We start from the raw sequence: 16,978 nt of genomic DNA, 5'->3' as shown, positions 1-16,978 counted from the left end.
CCTGAGAAAACCCCAGCACAGGAAATTGTGAGGGGACGTGCAGGGGAGGGGAAGCACGTGGGCTGAAAACCTGGGTACAGATCCTGTCACTCAGATGCTCTCCCCTACAGCTCACTCCATCCACACTCCCTTGCCCCCAAGACCAAGCACATAATTTACTTTGCTGGATGATTATGGCTTCAGCTGGTGTATATATGTTTGCTATATATATATCCACATATTTACACATCCATGCATACAAAGAAATGCATGTGAAAAAAGAAATGCATGCTTACTCACATGTCCATGAGCATTAGGATGCATGCACACACACACACAGACACACACACACACCTGCACACTCAAATCAAAAACATATAAACAGACTTGTATGCATGCATATAAGCATAACCAGTGGACACAGACACCAGGGGGGTGAGGGCATGAGCGGGGGTATGGGAGGAGAAGGGGGGGGATAAAGACACATATGTAATAACTTAATCAATAAAGAAAATAAAAATAAATACAAAAATTTTTTAATAAAATGCAAAAAACACACATGTAAACAAAAAAGTCTTTATAGAGAGACTCCATTTCAAATACCAGCCCTGATCACTTCAATTCTAAGAGCCTTAGTTGACCCCTCTTCAAAATAGAAACTGTAATGCCTACAATAACTACTTCAGAGTTGTAAAATCAAATAGAGTAGCATCCATGAAAGCACGTACTTCATTGTCAGAAACACAGTAGATGTTCAACAAAGGTATGCCAAAAGCCACATAATCATTTACATATCTTACCTATTCATGAGCACTTTCTTTTCCACATAAGGTTATACACATATGAATGCACATAGGAATTCATGAATACGTTCAAATGCAATTGCATACTCATGTGGAAAATACCCAAACTCACACTGTATAGGAGCAGCACATACACACACATGTAAACACACACACACACACACACAGCATCCATGGCATACTGCAAAGAGCTCTACACACGCTACACACTTCTTTAGGCAGGTGCTTCCTATACTGTCTAACGATGCGATTCAATTGGAGGTGCTGTGAGAGAATGTGGAAGGAACCCCTGTTGTACCCAAAATGGGTGCCAGGTTAAAATTTTTTTAAAGTCTTGACAAAACAAGCCAATACTTCAGAGGAAACATCAGCAAGGATGTAGACCAAACAGTGCACCATGTGTATGCAAGAGGAACCTCTGAGGAAAAAGACAGGAAGACTGAACACCAGGAAAGCCCCCCCCCCCCCCCATACAAAGCACTTCTAGAACTTTACAGGTGCCATATAGAAACATCTATCACTACTAACCTCCCGGAGCTTACAGTCCAAAGAAAGGAGACCAATGTTTAGGGGACTATTTTCCAAAATGACAACATGGCTAAGATTGGCAGCCATGAATAATTACAGCAGGGATGGTCAGTGAGCAAAGTCATTCATTCCTACCTTGTTTCCGTTTTCTACCAAGGTAAGTGTTTGTTGCAGATGTCAGTAAAGTCAGCAATCATCTCACCACAAACTTTTACAATATTCAGAAACTCCACCTGTCTCCACCATCAGTGCCCCTGGCCAATATATTCACCGTTAGTGCTATTAAGCATTCTATTTTCCTTATGGACACCTTTTTCCTGTATCAAGATGCTCAAGAATGATTGCATTTTTTTAATGCTATATTAGTATTTCCCATGAACTCGGCAGGAGGGTGGACCAGATAATCATAAAATACCATTTTCTTCTAAAACACTCTAATTTCATGATTCTGTGATTTTTTTTTTTATTCTGTGATTTTTAAGATTTGGCAGTACTAAGATTTATTTTTTATATTCTGTGAATATTATATTCTATGAGTCTGTGAGATCCTAACTCTGAGTTTTTATTATCCTAAGATTCTGATTCCAAGGTTTGATAGTTCTTAAAATTCTACCACTATGATTGTCAGATACCAACATTATAAGACTCTGACGTCTTGAGCTTGCAATTCCTACGCCTGGGTGCAAAAGTGTTTATCAGACTCTTCCCCATGACACAGATAGAACCTAAGTCAGGGTCTAAGCATCTACACAGGAATCGGAAAGACAGAATGGTTGTGAAAAGAGAGGAAAATGCCCAATAAGAGCTCCTGTACTATATCTCAAGGCTTTCCAAACACTTGATCTAGTACCATCTTCTTCCTGAACTCCATTCCATGGCCTAGAGATTGAGAATATCTATTGCTAGGATATAGTTGCCACAGAGGCAAGGTTCGGCTGTTGCTTGCCTTTTCCTCCCCTGCATCAACACGGGGCCTGAATCTAGAAGGCGCTCAATAATTACTGAGTCATGGAATGAGGCAATTAGACACATTGCAGTGCACTTCCTCTTCTTGCTTTTCCATGCCTCTTTCTAACCATCCTCCACTTTTTTCCTCATTTCTTCTCCTCATTCATCCTCCTCCTCCTCTTTCTCCATCATCTCTTAATAGTACACTAGAATTTCCATGTGTAATATTTACATAGCCCTCATTGGAATCCAATGATGTCTGGATTTATTATCCCCATTTTACAGATGAGCAGCCTGAGGCTAACAAATAAAACAACTTACCAATGATCACACAATTAAAATGAGAGGGAAAGCATGAAAACTAAATTCTCTGACCCCAAGCTCAGTGCTCACTCCTTCGTTTATCCCACAGCTGCCTTAGCATGCTCTTAATCGTAATACAAATAACTTCACAAAAGATTAAGAAAACCAAAAACCAAAGCCTCAAGAGAAGGCCTACACCTCCCATCCCTGAATTTAACTCTGAATTCATCTTTTCAATCAATACCAATTCTCCTTTCAGGATTTCCAATAATGGAAGGCCTACCACACCCAACTGTTCATTTCATTTCCCAGCTCTTTCTCCTCCTCCTGCGAGTGCTGTACATGGCATGTGTTTATTTTTCAATTAAAGCAAATTAAACTTAATTTTGTTTTGAGAACATTTTTTTAAAGAATTTCACAGCCCAGGGTGAGATAATTGAGACCCTGCTGTTTGTGGAAGCACTATTTAGAGAAAGCAGGCCTAGATGTTGCATAACCTCCAAGGAAGTCACTCTTAAACCCTCCCTCTACCTTGTCCCACATCAGTGTTTCCCCAGTACGTCCACTCCCTTGTCACTGCCCAGTCTGTCTGGAAGGACATCTTCTGCCATCTGAACCGTGACCATAACCTGATAAAGGGCCACCAGACTCCCTCCTCCCCGCTTCCTCATCTTCCTTAATCCCAGATCTAATCAAGTCAAACATTTTCTTAACAGCTACCAACAATTTTCTAAACACAGATTACTTATGATGAGTTCCAAAGCCTTATAGCATCCAGCCCTTCACAAGCCCTCCAGTCACATGGAACTATTTCCTCTCCCACTCTCTGCATGGAATGCCCTTCTTCCACCTACCTTCATGGCTCACACCGACAGACCTCATCTCTGCTCCCTAACATGCTGTGGCTCCAATTTCAGCACGAACTACTCTGTATGATTTCACGCTGGTTCCCTGATGCCCCAAATTCTACTACTTAAAATGTTACTTACCCAAGTAACACACATTCATTAGAGAAATATTAGGAAATATAGGTAAGCATAAAAGGGAGAATGGAATTCCCTCCTAACCTACCACCCCAAGATAACCACCCAAATAGTAAGTGCATCTTATAAAACAGGCATGCTATACATAGTATTTTGTACACATATATGTCCATGTCGATAAATGCCATAAGAATCATTTATTGAGCACTTACTATATATGGGGCATGTTGCTAAGTGCTATATTTATGTGACATTCAAGACTGCCAGGGAGGTATTGCTCTTAGCCCCATTTTCCAGAACGTGTTCTCTATCGTCATTCCTCTTTCTAACGTATAAATGTGGCTCCCCTACAACCACTCTGAATGACTTGGTGAATATTCTCAACAAGTTCATGCACAGATGCTGCATCTCCCAATCTCAAGATGAGGAAACCAAGGCTCAGTACAGTGACTCCATTTGCCCAAGTCCACACCCTGAGTCAGGGAAGTGCCAAAGATTTGGACTCTTTCTGTCCGGCCTGGAGGTGTGGTTGAAAGCTGGGACGCTCGAATTTGGATGCCAGCTCTGCCGCTGGCAAGCTCTGCGTCCTTGGCCGAATTACCTGATGTTCCTGTGCCAGTTTCCTCATCTATAAAATGAGGGTGACAATAGCAACTCCTCAAAGAGATATTGTGGGGATTTAATGAGTCTATATGACCGGTGCTCCAAACGTTGCCTGGCAGATCACCAACATTATATAAATGTTAACTATTATTACTTTGGATTATTATTACACTCTGTTGCATTAGATGAAATGTTGCCCATGACCCCAGGTATGTTCTCCAACTGGAAATATCTTGTAGGAAAGAGATCATTACCAGGTCCGAGGCACTACCTTGCAAAGGAGCTTGCTCAATCATTTGTACCAATCCCCTGCCCCTTATATGGCCATGTGATACCAGTAATCAGGGGAGAGATTAAAAGTAGGAAAAGGCTCTGAAAGATGTTAAATAACTGAGGCAGATGTCTTTACTCTCTGTATTCCCATGGGTCAGCCACCAGAAAGAGACATAGGATCTTCAGCCATTGGAGCTGAAAGTTATCTTCATCATAGTCCAGCTTAACTGTCTCTTACTTTTTAGATATAAACTATTTTCTCTTTAAGATCCCACAGTATCTGAGCTGGTTCTCGTACCCTAGCCCTCTGCAGCCTATGTCACTGTAGCTCTTGATTTGGTGCTCTAATCTGTAAGAGCAGCGTATTCAGGAAGTGCATAGGGAGAGCGGCTGATTGACAGCCTAGCCTGCTGCTCGCTCTGCGTGAACTGTGTTTATCATCCTTTCCCCCACGATTCCCCTCTTCCTCATTGTTACCATTTATTTCACCAAGTGCTTGCATGTCTTAACATGCTCTATGTCATCTACCCTTTCCTGTCACACTGTGAAGCTGGAATTATTCTCTCCATTTTCCCAACGAGGGCCTTGTGGCTCAGGGGTGAAAGGATTTGCTCCAAGTTATACAATAAATGATAGCAGTAGGTCTTCAACCCATATCATCAGACACTGGACATAATGTTCTTTCATTGAACTGCCCTCCTGCCACCCACCCCTCTGAGGCATCCGTCCAGCTCTTAGCAGCTTGGTGGCCTCCCCAAATCAAGGTTGATGATTGCTGCTGGGTTTATATTGTCTTAGGTCAGGTCCATTGTTGCAAATCTTCCACCATTCTGTCATTCAGGCCGTGCCCTGCATCCAGGTCTTCTGTGAATCTGAATGAGAAAGGCATCTATCTTACACCTTTCAGGGGATGTTATAAATGGCGCCACTGCAGGGTGGCTTCTTAAATCTCCTTAAGACCTGAATTTTCCTTTCTCTCCTTTATCTGCCGACACCATGAATATCTTCCCCTCTTCCAGTGCTTTCTGGCTGCCAGCTTCATAGTCTCTTAAAATAGTAATTTAACTTCACAGTGCCTCGGCAGCAAACCTTAGCTTTGTGTGTTTATTTGTGCCTTTAAGCTGTGGAGGTTCAAGTGTGCTGAGGCGAGGACCAGTTGTTCTAACTCTGGGCCAGAGCTAAGATCTTATTTTTCTTGGGAACGGAATCACCAAAGCCACCTCTGGTAACAGTAGCAATTTTAAAAGCAGCTTATGAAGCAGAAAGGTGGAGATGGCATGAATTGGGACAGCCTGAGGTTGCAAGAAAAAAGAAAAAAAAATATATATATATATAAACACACACACACATATGAATGTATGTATGATGTTTCTCTAAGTATACATGCACACACATATGCGCAGGTATGTATAAAGAAAGGAATACTGAATGGGGTTAAGAATAGGTAGGAAGGAGAAGAAAAACAGATATAGGGGAAAGGTTCATGGCAGAGTTCTTCTTCCCTATTAGTGGAACTTGAGTGCAGATATGATCCTAAGCTCATCTACTAAAGAATGTGATCTGGGGGTGGGATTTCTAGCTAAAAATACAAATAAATCTATTAAAAACCTCAAAATACTGAAGTGTACCAATAATAAAAAATGAGAATAGCAATGTGGTGCCATATAGCATTAACAGGTTGTGTGTTGTGTTGTTGTTGTTTTCACTTTGGGTTTTTTGTTTGCTTGTTTTTTGTTTAATTCAGTCTTGGCAAGAATGCAAAGGAAAAAGACACTCTTGTGTGGCATCGGAGGAAACCTGTATAGAACACAGACTTTTAGGAAATGTGATTTGCGTTCTTTCATTGAAAAACAAACAAACATTGTTTATTGAACATTTATTTCATGCCAGACACTGTTCCAGGAGCTGGAAACACAGCAGTGACAGCACTGACTTGTCCCTGCCTCCTCGGGGCTGATAGTATAGTGAGGAAGAAGATAACTAGGTAAACACAGGGCAGTCAGATGAGCATAACAGAGATGCAGGTGGGCGCGGAGGCCCTCTCTGACAGGCTGACACTGGGGCACAAAGAATGTACGACATGCTCCGCGCATTCGCTTCGCCACTCCCGAGAGGGGTTTAATAATTGTGGCGTTTCAGCCATCTCTAAATATTGTGGAAGAAGATCCTTCCAGAACCTCCTCACATTCCATCCTACCCTCTGCCTACATCTGTAATCCTCACTGCCAGGAATGCGGGAGGACAGGGCAGGTGAAACTGTGGCTGATCAGGTAACGGTTTCAGAATCATGTGTAAGGCTTCACTGGAGTTTGAATGAGGCTGTCGTATTGATGCGCATTCAGAATAAAATTCTTATGACCCCGCTCAGCCCTCCCTTGCCTTGCTGTCTCTGGCGATGGCATCTGGTGAGAACCACTTTATCTCAAAGGGTCAACCCTCCAACACTGTCCCAGCAGAAAAACTGTACTGCCACCTCCTGCCGGGTATTTTTCAATCTTTCCCTACATTCCTAAGGATGCCAAAACACTGGTTTTATTGTTGTAATGGTCCCTGTGCAGATGTCTATACGTGCCAGCCACGGCTCCTTTTGGTCCTCCCCCTCGGATGTGGCTATAAACTCAGAGCCCATCACATTCCACAAGAAACGTAGCTTGTCTATGAACATGTAAACGGAAATGGACTTAAGGCAGATGTGTGCCACAGCTCTCGGAGGGCTCTTTCTGGGGTATCTTGGGGCTTCAGGGTCTCTAGGAATTCCACAGCCCCTCAGGGTTCCACCTGTGTTAGTGGGCCACATATTCTTGGAATGGCGACTACGAATTGACCGCTTGGAGGAGTGGGTCCTTTGAAAAGCAATCATCCCAGATGCCTGCTCCTTGTCCGCCCGAAGCAGCTTGTGATCAGTAATGTGCTCCACATCACCCCAAGACCCCTGATTTCTCCCAGAGGTTCCCACTGGTTCATCTGCCAGACCGCTGGACAGCAAGATAAATTCTATCTCAGAAACCTCTCTGGGCCAGTACTGGGCTACCCTCACAAAAGGTTCTAGCTGTTCAGAGGGGTCATTTACTTGGACCCCCCGCTGCTTCGACCTTAGCAGTTTACACAAAAGTGATTGCTTTAATTGCCTTATGACTCTACCTCCGCATCCTTGTGGGAGACAGTCTCTTAGCTGTTCCCAAGATGGTCCCAGCATCATTGCATGCAGCTCTGCACCCCGGAGAAAAATCTCTGCCAACGGAGAACGGGATTTGTTCAGAATGATATATTCTGAGCCCTCACCAGGCTCTCTTAATTCCTGTGTGTGTCCTCCGCTGGAGAGCAGACAGGCCGGGTAATTTACCACTCGTAACTTTCTCACACTCGGTCTATTTAGTCTATTCTCCTGAAGTCCGCCTGCAATTTCTAAAAGAGAGTTCCTTTGAGAGACAAAGATCCCCTTCACCCTCATATGAAAAAAAGAAATTAATCTGACTTTTCCTCAGCCTCATTATCTTCTTAATTGTCTTCTTTGCCCCCTCAGTAGCAAGGACTGTCTATGGATTTCTAGGCAGGCTACTGTGTTCCAGAAGGACGGTGGTTTTCAAGCTACCACTCAATCCCTCTGATGGTAAGAGTTACCATAGCAGCACATCCACCCCACTCGGCCACCCTGTCTTGAGCCAGAGGATGTGCCCCAGGCTATGACTTCCTTAAGATCAGCTCCTTTCGGAGTAGACATCTCACTCTCAGGATGAAGCAGGGCCATGGTGTGTGTCTCTCCCTGCGTTTATAGGCATGCCATCATGCAGCATTTCCAAAGAGCTTAGCAAGCCCCTTCCATAGATAGGCCATAGTTTGGTCCATCTCAATTTTGCAAAAGGCAAGCCCAGGAAGGGGGCAGTTATGTTCGGAAGATGGTCCAGATAAACAGTGGTAGAAGCCAGGACTAGAGTCAGGTGCCCCGAGTCCCTGTTCTCTTATTACCTGACATTTAGAATGAATATGGATATAAAATGGAAAGACACAGTCTCTGATCTCCAAGACCTTACCGTCATGGCCTCCCTCCTCCTCCTCCTCACCATCACCACCTCTGTAACTTCTGCTAATCTTCCACTTCCCCAAACTCTCTGAGAACTTCAGAAATAACAATTACCAGTCAACTGTGAATGATAATTATTTACAAATTTGCAGGTCTCCTCTATTAGATTGCCAGCACCTAGCAGGATTCACCACCGCACCCCCCAAGTCACTGTGTTCAAGGCCTTTCCCAGACGAGATATGCAATAAATATTTGCCAATCCAAACAGCTTTCATCTTTTTTCACCAGATTTCATTTCAATTACCTTCTTGCCTGGTATTTATTCCCTTCCTCATTTCCTATCCATCTCCCCTCTCCCAGCTTCTCCCCCTCCCTTTAGAGTTAGGTATTTCCAGAGCATGTAGCAGCATTCAGAGCAGGACTAGAGATGAAGATTAGAAAAGTTCATTGAAATGACTGATGAAATATGGACACGGGGAAAAGCCAATGAGAGAGTATTTGATGATGACCTTTTATCAATCCCCAAACTCTGCTCAGCTAAGTCCTTAGACTACCTGCTTCCCAAACGGGGAGAATCCAAGGCCGGGGGGGGGGGGGGGGGGGAGCGGGGGGCGGGGGATGTCTCAACTCTTCATCCCCTCATCTTGTATAAGGCCTCATCTTGTGATCTGGCCCCTGCCTACCTTTCTTATTTTTATCTTATGACACAGAAGCTCACTCACACTACCCCTCAGATTTCCTAAGCTTGCCCCTGTTCAGTGACTTCATCTCTGTTCTTGTCTCTACCTCTCATATCCTTTCCCCACATAATCACATGGCTGGTTCCTTCTATTTAGATCTGAGCTCCAACACCACCCCCTCAGAGAAGGTTTTTTCCTGGCTATCCTATCAAACATCATACCATCTACATTCCTTTCTAGCCTATTGCCCCAAATTATTATTTGCAGGGCATTTACTATATATGAAATTATTTGATATATTTTTGAATCAGTTATTGTCCATCTTGCCCACTATACTAGGAGCTCCATGAGAATAGGACTACGTCCATGAGCTATCTCTAGTGTCTGGATCTGTGTTGTTTACTAACAGCAGTCCTGAGCCACATAGAACTATTTAAATTATAAAATTAAATCAATAAGATTAAAAATGCAGTTCATTGGTAATACAGTCACATTTCAGTGCTCAGTAATCACATGTGGTTAATGGCTAGCATATTGGGCAGCCCTGAGAACATATCCATTATCACAGAAAGTTCTATTTCACAGTATTAACCTAGAGCAAAGATTGGAAAATAGTGGGCACCCTATAAATATTTGTTGAATAAATGAATGAATCAATGACCCTTTGTAACCTTCTCTCAATTAGATTCAGGTCACCCTCCCCGATTTTGTGGCTTCTAACCCTTAAAAGTGAGATAAACTAGATAATGTCCACAAGACAACTTCCAGCTTGGTGAGGGACCCAAACGAATGTTGCAGGAGACGAGGCTATGAAATGGAGTCTAAAAGAGAATGCTGGTGGTGATATGGTCATGCTTCCATAGCATCTGAAGAGTGGATTATTGGGAATTATACTTGTGCTGTATGACTTCACAGACTTAGAGAGCAGATTTAGGGTCAAGGTTCCAATAAAGCTCTTTCTATATAACACAAGGCTGGTTTGTGCGGTAATGGGTTTGCTGTTGCTAAAAGTACTAAAAATGAGACTGAGTGGCCATGTGTTATGGGTATTACGAAAAGGAGTCCTGCTTCTTGAATGAGGAGGAAGATTTGGTTACTGAGAAACTGGAAAAGACAGATTCTTTGATCCAATCACCCCCTGACTCCCCCATAACATCAATTTCAAAGAGGTAATAAGCCCCTCGCTATTCCTAGCATCTATTCAACAACCCGATCCTGTTTGCCATTCACAGTGGTTACCATTAAGTCAGTGGTACACTGGAAAGAGTAGAGATGCTGAAGCAAGAATTAGGCTCCAATCCTCTCTCTGTTGCTTATGTGACCTTGGGCAGGGACTAGCCAGCATGAGTTCACTGTCCTGTGAAAAGGGGGCTGTATCTGCCGCACTGGGTGAGAAGAAAGATGATAATGAGAACAGAACTAAAGACCCTAGAACACAGTAGGGTAATGCTCTCTTCAAGCAGGACAGAATTTTACCTTCTGTATCATCATTGCCATCCCTATGTTGTGGGCATAGTGACACAATTTTAAAGCCATGATTGCATTGCTTTGAGTGAATATGAAGTAGAGAGAGAGAGAGAGAGAGAGAGAGGGAGAGAGAGAGAGAGAGAGAGATATTATAGCTTCTGTTGAGACTGGAAAATAGCAATAGCAAACATTTATAAAGCAACTATTATGTATCAGTCCTTGGGGACTTAAAAAAAATGCTCATTAGAAGACCATATGGAAGAGGGCAAGCTAGACATACACCCACAGAGCTATAAAGCAAAGCAAACAGAGACACAGTTAAAATGGGGTTTCAGAGACATTTCTGTGAAAGAACTGGGGAGAAAGAGCTTAATCCCCAAAATAAGATTTCGGGAAGACCTCTTGGAATGGTCATTTGAGCTGGATGTTGAAATATGGGTAGGGTTATTAAAAGTAGACACTGAGGTTGAGAAATGGAAGAGAGAAGATAATGGTATTCCTAGCAGAAGGATTAGAGTGGAAAACAATGAGGGGATTATTTGGGGAATTACTTCTGAAGGCTTGTCCTTTTCGCATGACCCCTACCTGTCCTTAACCATGACCCCTATCTTGTCCTTAACCATGATTACCAGGGTTTCACTGGTCAATTTGTTAATCTTTGGAATTCAGCAAGTGTGATGCAGGGAGAGAATGGCAGGATATGTCTAACCTTAGTGGCCTGTTCAGGGGATACGTGCTGATGATTTTGTCTAAGGAATTGGGAAGGGACAAACTAGAGGATGCAAATCACAAAATGTGTCTTCACACACCTGATGGCCCCTTGGGCAAAGAAAGATCTTTCCACACAAATATGATGACTTTGTGGTCAATGGCACAAACTCTTGCAAGCCCAAGATGTTTTATCTGGACTGAGCAGGGGAGAGTGTCGTGAAGGTCCCCACCTGTAGTGCTTCAAATAAATTCACTGCAGCCTTAGCTGGGCCATCTAAACTCAACAGGGGCCCAGTAGCTGATTTGGAATCTCTGAGCTGCTTCTCCTTGGTTGAAATGGAGTCACAGCTCCCCCTTCTGGGAACCCAAGTGCCATCCAGCCCCAGAAAAACCTGTGTGGAAAAGGCGTTATTGCAGATGGTCCTGAAACCTGCACATTTTTTCCCTCAGTGCTTGCCTGCACCCCCGAAACACTCATCTCAGGGTCTGGGTACATACTTCTGTGAGGGCCTGATTCTGACTTCTCAAAAGCCTATCTTTCATAGGCCTTTATATTTCTCCTTCTGTGTGACCATGAGTCCCAGTCTTCCTGTTGGGTGATGCCTTTACATAGGGGAACACGATTTGGTGCGGAGGTTGCAGTTCCCTTTGGGGGAATACAGCAAGTAGGAAAGGTTTCTGGATCTGTGTATGCACGCCTGTATGAGTGCATGTGTGCCCACACAGGCTCCTGTGACTGGGAGATGTATAATATGCATAAGGGCAAGATTCTCAATAACATAAAGGCATTAGTTGGCCTGAAGTATTTGCATCAGTGGATGGGTATACACCTGGCTCTATGCAACGCAGTCATACCTTAATAAAGAGCTCAGGTACAGTTCAGATGCTCTACAATCACAGCCCGTATTGGACCCCTGCCTGCGTGCAATTCTCTGAAGGCATTGGAGAAAGAATGTATGTTTATGTGTGTGTGAGAGTGTGTGTGTGTGTGTGTGTGTGTGTGTGTGTGTGTGTGTGTCTAGTGAAGAGAATGATTGAGGCATTAGACCCTTTCTCTCCCGGATCATGTTTCCAGACGGAGCAGCTTTGAAATGCGTCTCAAAAAGTGTTTGATGAAGGAAGACGGCGAATGTCTTGGGTAAGAGCACAGTGGCAGGATAAGGGTGAGGAGCAAGATATAGTCCCTGGGCAGCGTGGCATTGATCTGGGTGGCAGGTTCTAGCCCTGGGCATACCACCAACTCCCTAGAGAATGTTGGAGAATTCTCCTTCCCTCTCTGGGCCACAGAGTCCTGCCTGTCTGTTCTTTAACAGTCCTTCCAGATTTGGTTGTCTATGGATTGAAAGAGAGAAAATGTGAGCAGCTCCTTACATAGGATCTCCTCTGCCTCACACTCCCACCCAGAATGAACTTGGGAGCTCTGGTCTGATGGAGTTTCTGGAACAGATTCCTTGTAGCCTTATGAAGGCTTCAGTTTCAGGTATCAGCCTCTGGCCAGAGACTGGTGTGTCTGCAAGTGCTTGCAAGTAGCACCCCCACCCACCCGTCAGGGCAGGTTCCTGCCAACACACGTTTGCTTTTATTTCTCCCCAGAAGATACATATATACATACATATAAATGATTTTTAAGACATGTATATTTCGACTTTTATTTCCCCAACAGGTCTTTTCAGCAGCCCCTTTCTAGCCAGATAAGAGGCTATGTCCCAGCCCCTCAGCCCTTGTCCTCCCCTAGCCTTGCTTCTGAGAGCTGAACGGCGGCAAACGGCTGCCTCTTACCTTGGAAAAGTAACAGCTGCCGAATCTGGAAGCCATGAACAGCAGTAAAACTCAGCATTTTTGCTGAGTAGGGCAAGCCTTTAGGAGGCCGCCAGGAATCCAATCAATGGCTGGCCTCAACGTCCCAGCCCAGCAGGACCTAGCCAGGGTGGCCCAGGGACTTACCTAGAGAGCCTCCTGGGAGGTGGAGGAAAGAGGAAAGAGGGTCTTGGCCTGAACTGTCTTCCTTACTGAGAGCCTTCCCACCACCCCTGTGCCCTTGGCAGTATTTTGGAGCCTAGCAAGAGATGTGAGGTGCAAACAGACAGCAGGGCAGCAATTTAAGTCAATTACCGCCATATCCTGCCACGAGTTCCCACCCACAACCTGTTCCCAAATTGTAGGTCTCCCTCAGTGTACACACACACACACACACACACACACACAGCCTCTCTGCCTCCTCCCAGGGTCCTCCTAACTCCAGGGGAGCCATGAGGAGGAACAGTTTAGGAAGAAGATATTCTCGTGGGCTCCCCAAGCCTGTCTGAGATGGGGAAGGGAAGAAGGAATCTGTCATGGGGAAGCACCCCATCCATCTCCTTTCGTATTACCCAGCGCGTACTCCCAATGAAATTTGCAGGCATTTGGGATCCTGTGGAACTATGATGGATGAGCAAGTCCCCGAGGGCTCTTTCTCCTTTTCCTTTAGGGGGATCCATGCAAACTTGCCCAGATCCTCCCCCAAAGCACCAGAAGCCGAAGGTGCTGTTATGCTGTTAAAATTCCAAATGAAGAAGCGGGCAGACTATCCCGGACTTGTCAAGCCCCAGATAAGGAGCCCGCTGCCGACTTCCCCCTTTCTCTGTCACCCACTATCCAGTGACTCCCAATTCCCATCAGAATGCTGGAGTCTGCCTAGTGTGGAATTTAAAGTGACAGCATCTCCTTGCCTCAAGGTTTGGCCATTTCTTTCATATGAAATGGTGAGTCCAAGCCTTAGCAGGTCTGCATCCTTTGGAGAATTTCCTTCATGGGTACCAATATTGGGCTAAATAAGGCACCATCCTTATCCCCATAATCCTCCCCAAACCCCAAGCCCAGAGCCCCAGGAGGAAGTCCACAGCGGGTTTCCCAATAGCCTACGTGATCCCATAGTAAGGATCCCATTTTCGTGTAAGCTGGAGACCTAATTAAAAAGACACATACAAACACATACGTACAAACATGCACACACACATCGTGCCGTAAGTAGGTTATAGGACCTCTCTTCACCCCTCCCGGGTACGTATATACACACATTCTCTTCTCTCTCTCTCTCTCTCTCTCTCTCTCTCTCTCTCTCTCTCTCACACACACACACACACACACACACACACACCAAGCACACACGCATCAAACGCACGACGCTGCACACGCAAACACACACTAGCACCACATCAAGTTCCTACCACGGTACACACGTCGGGAGCGCGCTGGGAGCACACACGCCACTTCCTAAAACCCGCATTTAACCCTATCCACCCCAGAATACAGAGCCCCCCCCCCCCCACCCCCCTTCCCGGGAACCTAAGAGGACTCGGAGGCGGCAGACGAGGGGAGAGGGAAAGGTGCCGAGAGGAACGGGGGCGGGGCGGGCGGGGGCGCCCCTCCTGCGGCCCGGCGTCTCCAAGGGCAGATGGGCTGCGGGGCGCTGCGCCCGGGCCGCCTTACCTGGAGTCAATGTCCGTCTTTGGCGGAGAGCTGCGGGCGGACGCTTTTTATTCGGCTCGGTGGGAACTTGGGAGAGCCCGGCGTCCAGCTCGCATCCCGGGAACGGCGAGGGGACTGCAGGCGTGAGGGTACCTGGCTCCTAGCAGCCTGGCTCATACTCAGCCGTCAAGTCCCCTTGGCTGGTCCCGAGGACAGGCATGAATCCCGGCTCCGGAAGGCGGTCACTAGTCCCTCTGCCCCTCGGCTCTCTCGCTCTCGCTCTGGCTCTCCCGCTCGCTCTCCCTCTCTCTCTCTCTTGCGTTCGTTCGCCTGCGCTTCCCTCCTCCCCCCGCGCCAGATCAGTTCGCAGCCGTGGGGACCCGGAGCGAGGCAGCGAGCGAATGGAGAGGGAAGTCCAAGTGCGCCGCGGTCTCTGGGCGGGGAGCGAGGAGGCCGGGCTACGCCGGGGGAGGGGCTTACCGGGAGACGGGCGAAAATGAATGGGGGAGCGGGCCGGGGGTGGGGGTGGGGGGTGGGAAGGGAGGATCCCAGAGCCCGGTTTATTCTGAGTAGTGTTTTGTACATCTTTAGGCGATGGAGGGGTTCAGGAGGAGAGGAGGAGGAAGAGGAGGAAGAGGAGGAGGAGGAGGAGGAGGAGGAGGAGGAGGAGGAGGAGGAGGAGGAGGAGAGGCCTCTTTGGAGGGAGGGGGGACCTGGATGGGCTGAGGCTGGGCCACTGGGGACTCTCTTAGGTCTGAGGCTATGGGGCGGCACGTCCCCGTGTGTGAGCAGCGAAAGGGACTGTGAAACCCGCATCGTGATGTTCTTAAAGCGCGTCCGTAGCGGTGCGAGTCACGACTATCTGCTTGTTTCTGGGTATGCGGGTGCTTGTGTGTCTGTGTGTATCTGAGTGCGATTTTGTCTGGGGAGGTGCCCGTGTGGGTCCGTTTGTATCTATGCGCCTCTCTACGAGTATTTCAGCCGGTCTGTTTCTCTGATTGTGTAGGCAGGAGCCCACGGAACCTCCCAGAATTAAGCAAGCGCTTCTCTAGGTGGGCAGGATGTAGGCGTGAGAAGCTGAGGGGACGCAAAGTTCTCTGGATCAAACCAGAGGCAGGGAAAGGGCGAGGGTACTGCGGGGGCGAAGGCTTTCACAGAGAGGCAGCCAAAGAGAGGAGATGGAGCCTGAGATGCACGCTGCCCTGGCCAACACGGGGCCTCTGCCCGAGGCAGAAAAGGAGGCCAGTAGACACTCGGAATTCTCACACGGTGCACACTCAGTCTGTTCGCTGCCTTCGCTTCCTTTTTAAACATCAACTAAATCAGCAAGGACGATTCCTAGCCCCTGGAAGCTTAGGCAGTTGCAGGCAGCGCCAGCGAAGCTACCAGATGGAGGAGCAGGGAGCAATAAGGGAAAAGTGATGAGAAATTCAAAGGAACCCGGATTCAGTCAAAGTGCAGGCTCTAGACCGGGTGGAATCCTGCAGCTAATGTGATCTTGGTCACACTTCTTACCTCTTAAGCCTCAATTCCTCACCTGTATAATGAGAGAGTATAACTACCTATCTAACATGGTTGGTGTAAGATTTAAATGAGTTAATGTAGCTAAAAGTACTTAAAATTCTGCGGACACCTAGCAAGTACTCAAAGCATGTTATCTGTAATTATGATTGCTAGTGTTATTAACGCCATTATTATGCAAAGGAGGCTAGGAGAGGTGTGAGAACTACAGAGACCCAGAAGGACCAAGGGGCTAAGTGAATTAGAGGAAGAGGAGTCTTGAAACAAAACAGAAGATACATTTTTTTTTTTTGAGTGAGAAATGAGGAGGAGACAGAGAACTAACCAGAATGAGCCTAGGTTTCAGCAATACAGGCCTGGGGGGAGGGGGAGGAGGAGGGAGAAGAGGGTAGCGCTACAGTTCAAAGCTCCTCTCTGCTTCGGCTTCATTCTCATCCGAATGAGGGGTAGTCAGCACCACGGACAGCTCTCCAGCCACTGACCAGGGCAGTGATTGATTTCTCTCTCTGCCAGGGGAAAACTTCTCTTTTTCCTTAGGACCGTTTTTTTTCCCCCTTCCCTGGGCTTCTGTCCCAGGTTCAGACTCTGTGCCGTGGTTCCTGAGACAGCTCTGACTTTGATCCCAACCACAAAGAGATACCACTCACCATCACACACTGCTTCTCCTGTCCAGGTTAACGTCTCCTGGTCTTCCCCCCTTCCTTTTTTCAT

General features: G+C 46.3%; 1 protein-coding gene across 2 annotated transcripts in view; it reads right to left on the bottom strand.

The window, feature by feature from the left end:
- Window positions 1–15,172, bottom strand: part of BRINP1 (BMP/retinoic acid inducible neural specific 1) — a 150,238-nt gene extending 135,066 nt beyond the window's left edge. Inside the window, exon 1 of one of the 2 annotated variants that reach the window (XM_081103008.1) lies at window positions 14,768–15,172. The gene's annotated coding sequence lies outside the window, so the exon portion shown is untranslated. Of the gene's footprint in view, window positions 1–13,078; window positions 13,256–14,767 lie in introns of those variants that run through there. The other variant, XM_081103009.1, reaches the window with a different exon arrangement.
- Between the last annotated feature and the right edge of the window lie 1,806 nt (window positions 15,173–16,978).

The sequence above is a fragment of the Myotis nattereri genome, assembly GCF_964212035.1.
Source record: "Myotis nattereri genome assembly, chromosome: 12".
Lineage (NCBI taxonomy): Eukaryota > Metazoa > Chordata > Mammalia > Chiroptera > Vespertilionidae > Myotis > Myotis nattereri.
Note: the sequence above shows the minus strand (reverse complement) of the source record. Positions and strands in the feature narration are given on the sequence as shown.